The sequence below is a fragment of the Mesoplodon densirostris genome, chromosome 1 (assembly GCF_025265405.1).
Source record: "Mesoplodon densirostris isolate mMesDen1 chromosome 1, mMesDen1 primary haplotype, whole genome shotgun sequence".
Lineage (NCBI taxonomy): Eukaryota > Metazoa > Chordata > Mammalia > Artiodactyla > Ziphiidae > Mesoplodon > Mesoplodon densirostris.
Genome location: NC_082661.1, coordinates 158713504 through 158724456, shown reverse-complemented (window position 1 = coordinate 158724456; position 10953 = coordinate 158713504). Strand labels below are relative to the sequence as shown.

Sequence of the window (10953 nt, the reverse complement as noted above, 5' to 3'; positions counted from 1 at the left end):
GGAGTGAAAGTATTTTTAAAGTTATAAATGATAGTAATAGATTATTACTTCACAATTTAAAGAAAAATGTGTTAAATGTGTCAATGATTCCAAAATATCTAAAGTATGGTGGAATGATAATAAAGTAGCCTCTGAGTAAAATTTTCAAGTTATTTATTATTATTAAATTATTTACAAAGGAAGCTTAATTTATAATTTTTAGAATGTGTGAATTAAAATTTCTATGATTCTCCAGAAAATGTCAACTGTGATATGTAGCTTGTTTAGAAAAGGCTGTGGTTTTCACCTGAAAGCTATTTTTGTAGATGTAAAATTTTGCAGAGGCAAAAAGTGTTAGTCTCATGACCTCAGGACATTTCACTTTTGTCATGTACAACTTAGTCCTTAGGTCACTAAAATACACTGACTTTAATAGAAAATATGCCATTTCTTCATTGCTAAACATGTTTTCTTAAGTATTCCATACAGCCAGTTGTCTTCATTGACATCTTCATAATAATGATTTTTTTCATCTTTATTTGGTGTTGAGTGTGTCCTTATTTTATCAATATCTGTATGTGTGTCTGTTTTTTTAATATGTGTTACAGACATATTTTCTGATTTGTCCTGCACATCATAATTCCAGCCTATATAATTTCATAAAATCTACAGCTGAAGCACATTGAATCCACATCATTTCTCATCCACCCATATTTTTCAAAATTCACAGCTCTTAAGAAATCAGAAGAACCATCTCAAAGGGTTGTGTAGTCCTTAACTGTATATACTAACATTTCCAAAGGGCATCCTTCTTCATGCTGTACATCTACTTCCTCTCTCAGTAAAAAGGAGATTCCAAGGCTGCAGGACAGGATGCACACCAGGTAACTCATGTGCATACAGGTAGTCAGAACTCCCTTGAGAGTATGTTTCTTATTCCAACCTTAGCTCTTTCCTTTGGAAGACATGGAGAGTTTTCTCTAAAATTCGTGACTACCTAGCAGAGTAAAATTATCATGAAACTTTGGCATTGTCTACCCTGCTTCACCAAACTTTATGCAAGTAATATGCATTAAAATGAATAAAAATAAAATAGAATTACAGTCCAAAGTCGCGAATGTAATGTCTTTCAAAGTAACAAAATTTAAGTTTGTACTTATAAAGACTTGAAACTAGTTAATACACATATAGTATGCTAGATATTAATGTATTTGTAGTTTAATGAAGATTTGTCCTTCACAAACATCTTTGTTCAATTGTCAGCATTAGATTTTATGGGAGAGAAAAGCATTTTTCAGTAAACTGTTGCCCTGTAGGGTTCTTTTAATAATATTAAACTATTTTGAACACTGGACTTTTTATAATATAAAATTTGCTCAGGATATTATCACTATAGAAAATAGGAATGCTAGCTTTTTGGCCAGAACTACCATATTCCAGTAATTCACCAAAATGACCAACAAAAAAGGGAAAGAGGAGGGCACCCACTACATGTTCTCTAGGCCTTTTAGAAAACATGGAGTTGTTCCTTTGACCACATACATATGAATCTACAAGAAAGGTGATATTGTAGATATCAAGGGAATGGTCACTGTTCAAAAAGGAATGCCCCACAAATGTTACCATGACAAAACTGGGAGAGTCTACAATGTTACCCAGCATGCTTTTGGCATCATTGTAACCAAACAAGTTAAGGACAAGATTCTTACCAAGAGAATTAATGTGTGTATCGAGCATATTAAGCACTCTAAGAGCCGAGATATCTTCCTGAAATGGGTGAAGGAAAATGATCAGAAACAGAAGGAAGCCAAAGAGAAAAGTACTTGGGTTCAACTGAAGCATCAGCCTGCTCCACCCAGAGAAGCACACTTCATGAGAACCAATGGAAAGGAGCCAGAACTGTTGGAATCCATTCCCTATTAATTCATGGCATGATGGGTGTAAAGAAAATAAAAGACCTGGACTGTATAAATGTTTCTCTTAATTGAGTAGAGTGTATGACTCCCCTCCCCCAAAACAAATATTAAGAGCACATTTTAATTGTGTCTGAATTCAGTAGGTGACATCACTTTACTTTTCAAATTCAGTGGTTTTTCTTCCTGAAAGATGTGAGGTAGTTTGTTGTGCAATATACTCCATTGGTTAATAAACTGCTAGATATTATTTATAAAAAAAAAAAGAAAATAGGAATACTAGAGAATGCTGCTCTCATTTATAGATCTCTTGCTTCAACAAGTGTGTTGTAAACTTTATGTTTATCACAATTAAAGAGGAAACAGAAATATATATAAAATTCTCAAACAAATCATATTCAGATAAGTTACCTACTCAAAGACAATTAGTAAACACCTAACCTTCTGTGTGCAAAGAATTTTGGTAAGGTAAAGTTTAAGATCTCTCCACTATGGTCAGGAGTAAGACAAGCATGCCCACTTTTTCCACTGCCTTTTAGCATTGTGTTGGAATTATTAATCAAATGGAATTAGACAAGGAAATCAAGGCATGAGAATTAAGTAAAATTGGGGGCACAGTCAAAATGGTGGTGTCAGAAGATGTGGAGTTAGCATCTCCCCACAACTAGGGCCACTGGTGGGGGACTCTGAGGCCCAAGAAGACAAGAGGAACCACAGAGTGAACCGGTAGGATGTAGGGGGACTGAGGGGGGAGGAGAAGTGGAGGCCAGACAGGATTGGTGGCCCTGAAGCCAGGGAGATCAGGAGAGGCAGGTAGAAGGGGCCCTCCAGGAGGAGCAGGAGAGAAGCAGAGGGCAATTGTCTCACCCACTCAGGCCCAGGGAGCCTTCTGAGCTCCAAGCTGAACTCTTGCCCTCCAAAGCCCCCTCCAGGTCACATGGGTCCTTGGGGGCATAGGAAGGAAGCCAAGGGGAGAACAGGAGAGGCAGGCAGGAGGGGCCCTCCAGGAGGATCAGGAGAGAAACAGAGGGCAATTGCCCTGCCAACTCAAGCCTAGAAAGCCAGCTGAGTCCCAGGTGAGATCCCCTGTCCTCTAAGACCAGGGGTTGGGGTCACCCCTGGGCCCTATTTGTTCCTTCAGCCTAATCTCCACCCACCAAAGCGCCCAGGGTCTTTTCCACCCCTTTGGGTCATGAGCATTGTTCCCACCCCCTGCCCAAACCTCACCCTTTCTTAGGCCCTGCCCTCCACAGGCAAGACCTTTCCCTACCCCGCCTTTTCTTTTTTCTTTTTTTCTTTTCCCTCCTCCTCTTTTTTTACTATTGTGGTACTGATGTACCTTCTGGTTGGTGATTCATCTATATTTTTATTTTTACATTCTTTCTAACATATCTGTTAGTTTCCTAGTCTAATTTTATTATTTTTAAATTTTTTTTTTTTTGCCACCCCATGCAGCTTGTGGGATCTCGGTTCACAAGCCCAGGGTTGGGTGGAATCTCCTGCAGTGGGAGCACTGAGTCTGAACCACTGGACTAACAGAGAACCTCAGACCCCAGAGAATATTCAGTGGAGTGAGGTCTCACAGAGGTCCTCATCTCAGTACCAAGACCTAGCTCTACCCAATAGCTTATAAACTCCAGTCTTGGAAGCCTCAGGGCAAACAACCAGTGAGACAGGAACACAATCCTACTCATAAAAATAAATAAATAAATAAGATGGCAAAAAAATATGTTACAGAAGAAGGAGCAAGATAAAAACCTACAAGACCAAATAAATGAAGAGGAAATAGGCAATCTACATGAAAAAGAATTCAGAGTAATGAGAGTAAAGATGATCCAGAATCTCAGAAATAAAATGGAAGCATGGATTGAGAAAATACAAGAAATGTCTAACAAAGATCTAGAAGAACTAAAGAACAGAGATGAACAATGCAAAAACTGAAATGAAAAATAGACTAGAAGGAATGAATAGCAGAATAACTGAGGCAGAAGAACGAATAAGTGAGCTAGAAGACAAAATGGTGGAAATAACGGCCGAGGAGCAGAATAAAGAAAAAAGAATGAAGAGAATTGAAGATAATCTCAGAGAGCTCTGGGACAACACTAAATGAACCAATATTCAAATTATAGTGTCTCCAGAAAAAGAAGAGAAAAAGAAAGGGTCTGAGAAAATATTTGAAGAGATTACAATGGAAAACTTCCCTAACATGGGAAAGGAAATACTCACCCAAGTCCAGTAAGCACAGAGACTCCCACACAGGATAAACCCTAGGAGAAAAACACCAAGACATATATTAATCAAACTAACAAAAACTAAATTCAAAGAAAAAATATTAAAAGCAGCAAGGGAAAAACAAAAAATAACATACAAAGGAATCCCTATAAGGTTATCGCTGATTTTTCAGCAGAAACTCTGCAGGGCAGAAGGGAGTGGCAGGATATATTTAAAGTGATGAAAGATAAAAACATACAACAAAGATTACTATACCCAGCAAGGATCTCATTCAGATTCGATGGAGAAATCAAAAACTTTTCAGATAACCAAAAGCTAAGAGAATTCAGCACCACCAAATCAGCTTAACAACAAATGCTAAAGGAACTTCTCTAAGTAGGAAACACAACAGAAGAGAAAAACCCATAAAACAAACCCAAAACAATTAAGAAAAAGGTAATAGGAACATACATATTGATAATAACCTTGAATGTAAATGGATTAATGCCCCAACCAAAAGACACAGACTGGCTGAATGGATACAAAAACAAGATCCTGTCTACAACAAACCCACTTCAGACCTATGGACACATACAGACTGAAAGTGAAGGGATGGAAAAAGATATTCCATGCAAGTGGAAATCAACAGAAAGCTGGAGTAGCAATACTTGTATCAGATAAAATAGACTTTAAAATAAAGATTGTTACCAGAGATAAGGAGGGACACTACATAATGATCAAAGGATCAACACAAGAAGAAGATATAACAAATATAAATGTTTATGCACCCAACATAGGAACACCTCAATATATAAGGCAAATGCTAACAATGATGAAAGGAGAAATCGACAGTAACACAATAATAGTAGGGGACTTTAACACCCCACTTACATCAATGGACAGATCATCCAAACAGAAAATAAATAAGGAAACCCAATCTTTAAATGACACAATAGGCCAGATAGATCTAATTGATATTTATAGAACATTCCACCTAAAAGTGGCAGAATACACTTTCCTCTCAAGTGAACATGGAACATTCTCCAGGATAGATCACACCTTGGGTCACATATCAAGCCTCAGAAAATTTGGGAAATAAAATTGTATTGAGCATTTTTTCTGACCACAATGCTATTAGATTGGAAATCAATTTATAGGAAAAAAACTGTAAAGACACAAATACATGGAGGCTAAAGTGCACTACTAAATAATCAAGAGATAACAGAAGAAATCAAAGAAGAAATAAAAAATACATAGAAACAAATGACAATGAAAACATGACAACCCAAAACCTATGGGATGCAGCAAAAGCAGTTCTAAGAGGGAAGTCTACGGCAATTCAATCTCACCTCAAGAAACAAGAAAAATCTCAAGTAAACAATCTAACGCTACACTTAAAACAACTAGAGAAAGAAGAACAAAGAAAACCCAAAGTCAGTAGAAGGAAAGAAATCATAAAGGTCAGAGCAGATATAAATGAAATATAAACAAAGAAAACAATAGCAAAGATCAGCAAAACTAAAAGATGGTTCTTTGAGAAGATAAACAAAATTGATAAACTGTAGCCAAACTCATCAAGGAAAAAAGGGAGAAGATGTAAATCAATAAAATTAGTAATGAAAAAGGAGAAATCACAACTGACACTGCAGAAGAACAAAGGATTGTAAGAGAATACTACAAACAACTACATGGCAATAAAATGGACAACCATGGAGAAACAGACAAATTCTTGGAAAGGTACAATTTTCCAAGACTGAACCAGGAAAAATGAGAAAATATAAACAGATCTATCACAAGTAATGAAATTGAAACTGTTATTAAAAATCTTCCAAATAACAAAAGTCCAGGACCAGACAGCTTCACAGGCAAAATCTATCAAAAATTTAGAGAAGAGCTAACACCCATCCTTCTCAAACTCTTCCAAAAAATTGCAGAGGGAAAAACACTCCCAAATTCATTCTACGAAGCCACCATCACCCTAATACCAAAATCAGAAAAGGATCATACACCATGATCAAGTGGGATTTAGTCCAGGGATGAAAGGATTCTTCAATATATGCAAATCAATCAATGTGATACACCACATTAACAAATCAAGGAATAAGAAACATATGATCATCTCAATAGATGCAGAAAAAGTTTTGACAAAATTCAACACCCATTTATGATAAAAAAAACTCTCCAGAAAATGGGCACAGAGGGAACCTACCTCAACATAATAAAGGCAATATATGACAAACCCACAGCAACCATCATACTCAATGGGGAAAAACTGAAAGCATTTCCTCTAAGATCAGGAAAAAGACAAGGATGTCCATTCTTGCCACTCTTATTGAACATAGTTTTGGAAGCCCTAGACACAGCAATCAGAGAAGAAAAGGAAACAAAAGGAATACAAATTGGAAAAGAAGAAGTAAAACTGTCACTGTTTGCTGATGACATGAAACCATACATAGAAAATCCTAAAGAATACTAACAGAAAAATACTAGAACTAATAAATGGATTTGGTAAGGTTGCAGGATACCAAAGTAATGCACACAAATCTCTGGCATTCTTATACACCAACAATGAAACATCAGAAAGAGAAACCAAGGAAACACTCTCATTTACCACTGCAACAAAAAGAATAAAATACCTAGGTATAAACCTGCCTAAGGAGGCAAAAGACTTGTACTCAGAAAACTATAAAATACTGATGAAAGAAATCAAAGATGACATAAACAGATGGAGAAATATACCATGTTCTTGCATTGGAAGAATCAATATTGTGAAAATGACTATACTACTCAAAGCAATCTAGAGATTCAATGCAATCATTATCAAACTACAATGGCATTCTTCACACAATTAGAACAAAAAATCTTACAAGTTGTATGGAAACACAAAAGATCCTGAATAGCCAAAGCAATCTTGAGACAGAAAAACAGAGTTGGAAGAATCAGGCTCCCTGAATTCAAACTATACCACAAAGCTACAGTAATCAAAACAGTATGGTATTGGCACAAAACCAGAAATGTAGATCAATGGAACAGGATACAATGCCCAGAGATAAGCCCACACACATATTGGTACCAAATTTACGACAGAGGCAAGAACATACAATGGAGAAAAGAGTCTCTTCAATAAGTGGTGCTGGGAAAACTGGACAGCTACACATAAAAGAATGAAATTTGAACACTACATAACACCATACACAAAAATAAACTCCAAATGGATTAAAGACTTCAATGTAAGACCAGACACTATAAAACTTTAGAGGAAAACATAGGAAAAACACTCTTTGACATAAACCACAGCAAGATCTTTTTTGACCCACCTCCTAAAGTAACAGAAATAGAAACAAAAATAAGCAAATGGTATTTAATTAAACTTAAAAGCTTTTACAGAGTAAAGGAAACCATAAGCAGGACAAAAAGACAACCCTCAGAATGGGAGAAAATGTTTGCAAGTGAAACAACAGACAAATGATTAATCTCCAAAATATACAAATAGCTCATGGAGCTCAATATGAAAAAAACAAACTATCCAGTTAAAAAATGGGCAGAAGATCTGAATAAATTTCACCAAGGGAGACATACAGATGGCCAAGAGGCACATGAAAAGATGCTCAACACCACTAATTATTAGAGAAATGCAAATCAAAACTACAATGAGTTATCATCTCACGCCGGTCAGAATGGCCATTATCAAAAAATCTAGAAACAATAAATACTGGAATGGGTGTGGTGAAAAGGGAACCCTCCTACACTGTTGGTGGGAAGGTAAATTGATATGACCACTATGGAGAACAGTATGGAGGTTCCTTAAAAAACTAAAACTAGAACTATCATATGACCAAATAATCCCACTACTGGGCCTATCCCCTGAGGAAACAATAATTCAAAAATAGACATGCACCACAATGTTCATTGCAGCACTATTTACAATAGCCAGGACATGGAACCAACCTAAATGTCCATCGACAGATGAATGGATAAAGAAGATGTGGCACATATATACAATGGAATATTACTCAGCCATAAAAAGAAATGAAATTGAGTTATTTGTTGTGAGGTGGATGGACCTAGATTCTGTCATACAGAGTGAAGTAAGTCAGAAAGAGAAAAACAAATACCATATGCTAATGCATTTATGTGGAATCTAAAAAAAAAAAAAGTGCTGGTGAACCTAGTTGCAGGGCATGAATAAAGAGGCAGACATAGAGAATGGACTTGGTGTCATGTTATGGGAGCGCTAAGCTGGGGCGAAGTGAGAGTAGCATCGACAGATATACACTACCAAATGTACAATAGTTGTCTGGTGGGAAGCAGCAGCATAGCATAGGAAGATTGGCTCGGTGTTTTGTGATGTACTAGAGGGGTGGGAAAGGGATGATGGGAGGGAGGCGCAAGAAGGAGGTGATATGGAGATATATGTATACACATAGCTGATTCACTTTGTTCTGCAACAGAAATTAACACAGTATTGTGAAGCAATTATATTCCAATAAAAGTCTATTAAAAAATAAAGAATTAAGTAAAATTATCTCTATTACCTGATGATTTGACATTAATTCTTACAAAAATCAGTGCTAACAAGAAAAGTGAAGTAGCAGATATCAAATTAATACTCAAAAATCAATAGCCTTTATTTTTTGAAGTATTAATTTGAAAGATATAAGAGAAAATTATATATACAATATCATAATAAAGATAAAATATCTACATATAAAATTTAATAAGAACTACTTAATACACATGTGAGGCAATTTTTTAAACCCCCTGAAAGACACTAAAGTGGACTTGAACAAATGAACTCTCTCTTTTTCTTGCACAGAATAACACAGGTTTATAACGATGTTATAAACCTAGATAATACATAGATTTAGTGTGAACCTAAAACAAATACTAAATACCAACAAGTATTTGTTGGTATTTTTGAGCTAGAAAAATTTATTGTAAAGTTAATATGGAAAAAAATAAATATGCAAAGTGTATAGGAACACACTGGGGAAAAAATCAATGAGAAGAACTGTCAGATATAAAGCATACTATAAAGTCTCTCTTTCATAAGTGTGATAGTAGTCCATGACCAGTGTTACCGAATAGAAAGACCAGAAAAATACTCCAAAATTCATTAGAACTTAGAATTTTATAAAGGGAGATTCTAGATCATTTAAGAAATAATTACATTTAACTAAATACTGTGGGACCATTTCTGGAGTGGGCTCAAGAAAGAAGGATAAGAAATTGTTCCAGCTAGGACAGCAATCTCTTCCCAGTAATTTTTTACTAAAAAGGGTGGTTGAGTGTGAGAAATTAGTCGAATGTTGATTTGGTTTCAAGATTTTTTGCATGCTTGAATGCTGATTGGAATAATAGAGAGGAAGAAAACTGTAAGTAAGGAAAGAGAAGAGAGAATTACAGGAATGGGATGTTTGGGTAGGTGAGAAGAATGTAAGTCTAGTTTTTGAAAGTTATATTATAGGAGGGAAGGTAGCATATAAGGATTTAGATGAAAGAAGGTTAGTATCTTTTGGCAGTGGAATTTTTTTTAAAGAAACTATTGCAGATCATATCAGGAAATATTCCAACATGAGAGTGTTCGCAGACATCAAAAATAAAAGGAGAATTATCCTAGCCCAAGATTTAATATAATTATCTTAAGACAATAACTGGTAAACACCACCAATTCTCATGACAAAAAGTTATAGGAAAAAATAGCCCCCCCCCCCCACTAAACCCCATGCTCCCCAGGACCCTCAGCTTCTACTTCCTTGGTCCGGGCCTGGATGTTCCTTTCCTGTAATCCCCAGTTGGTCCCCAAGCAGACCCATGAGAAACAGATCTGTCTGCAGCCTCAGAACCTATCGGAGGCCAGACACCCAAGGGACTTTGGTGAAAGGACGAGGATTAAACCCCCAGTTTAGGGGGTTTACGGGGGGATTTCACCTGTTGAAACTGTAAATTATTCCACTTGTGCAGTCATAGATAGGAAAAAAAATGAGAATGAGAGCAGTTATGTTAAAACATTAAATAAGGTAAAGCAGATTTCTTATCAGAAGGAAAATCAATCTGTTGAGTAAAAAAAAGTATTGAGTATCAACCACTGACACCACAACCACTGACACCACTTCAGCATTTTACTAGTGGTCCTAATTGGTACAAAAAAACAAGGGAAAGAAATCAAGGATGATAAAAAGAAGAATCACAAATGTCCTTTCTCATAGTTTATGTGATGATTTATACACACACCCCCAACAAAACCATGAAATTCTGTAAACTATTAGAGCAAATAAACATATTGAATACGATTGTTATTGCAATATCAGAATCAGAAATTCAATAGTATTTCTATACAACTGCAAGAACCAATAAATGTTTTTTTTAAATAAAATATCCCACTACTATAATAGCAAAATTTATTTTCCCTTATGTAGGAAAAGATGTCTAAATAAATGTCTGAGAACTTTATGAAGAAAATTATGTAAACGTTTTACAAAGTATGGCTGACAGTATTCCTTGTTTAACTAAAAAGTGATTCTGTACCTATTCCTCTTTAACAAAACAATAATCTTTTTCATACTTTTCTTGTTCTGAAGGAAAGTGGACTATTACCTGGTCTAGAGTGATTATTTTGATCAATACATGTAAAGGGAAATCTGCTGGGGAGTTTCTTTGAAAAACATTCCTATTATAATTAGGAAGGCCATGATGCATAAGGAAAAGTGCTCTATCCCATGCCACTCCTGGCATCTTGCCTTCCAGTGCATGCAGATGTGCTATGTGAAACTGTTAGACTAAACTTTTGACTATGAAGAGAGAGTTAAGAGAATCACAGAGATGTTAAACTAGAGACATGCCATTGAGT

General features: G+C 35.8%; 1 pseudogene; it reads left to right on the top strand.

Moving 5' to 3' along the window:
* The first annotated feature begins 1428 nt into the window (after positions 1-1428).
* On the top strand, positions 1429-1914 carry LOC132485002 (large ribosomal subunit protein eL21-like; annotated as a pseudogene).
* Positions 1915-10953: the final 9039 nt, after the last annotated feature.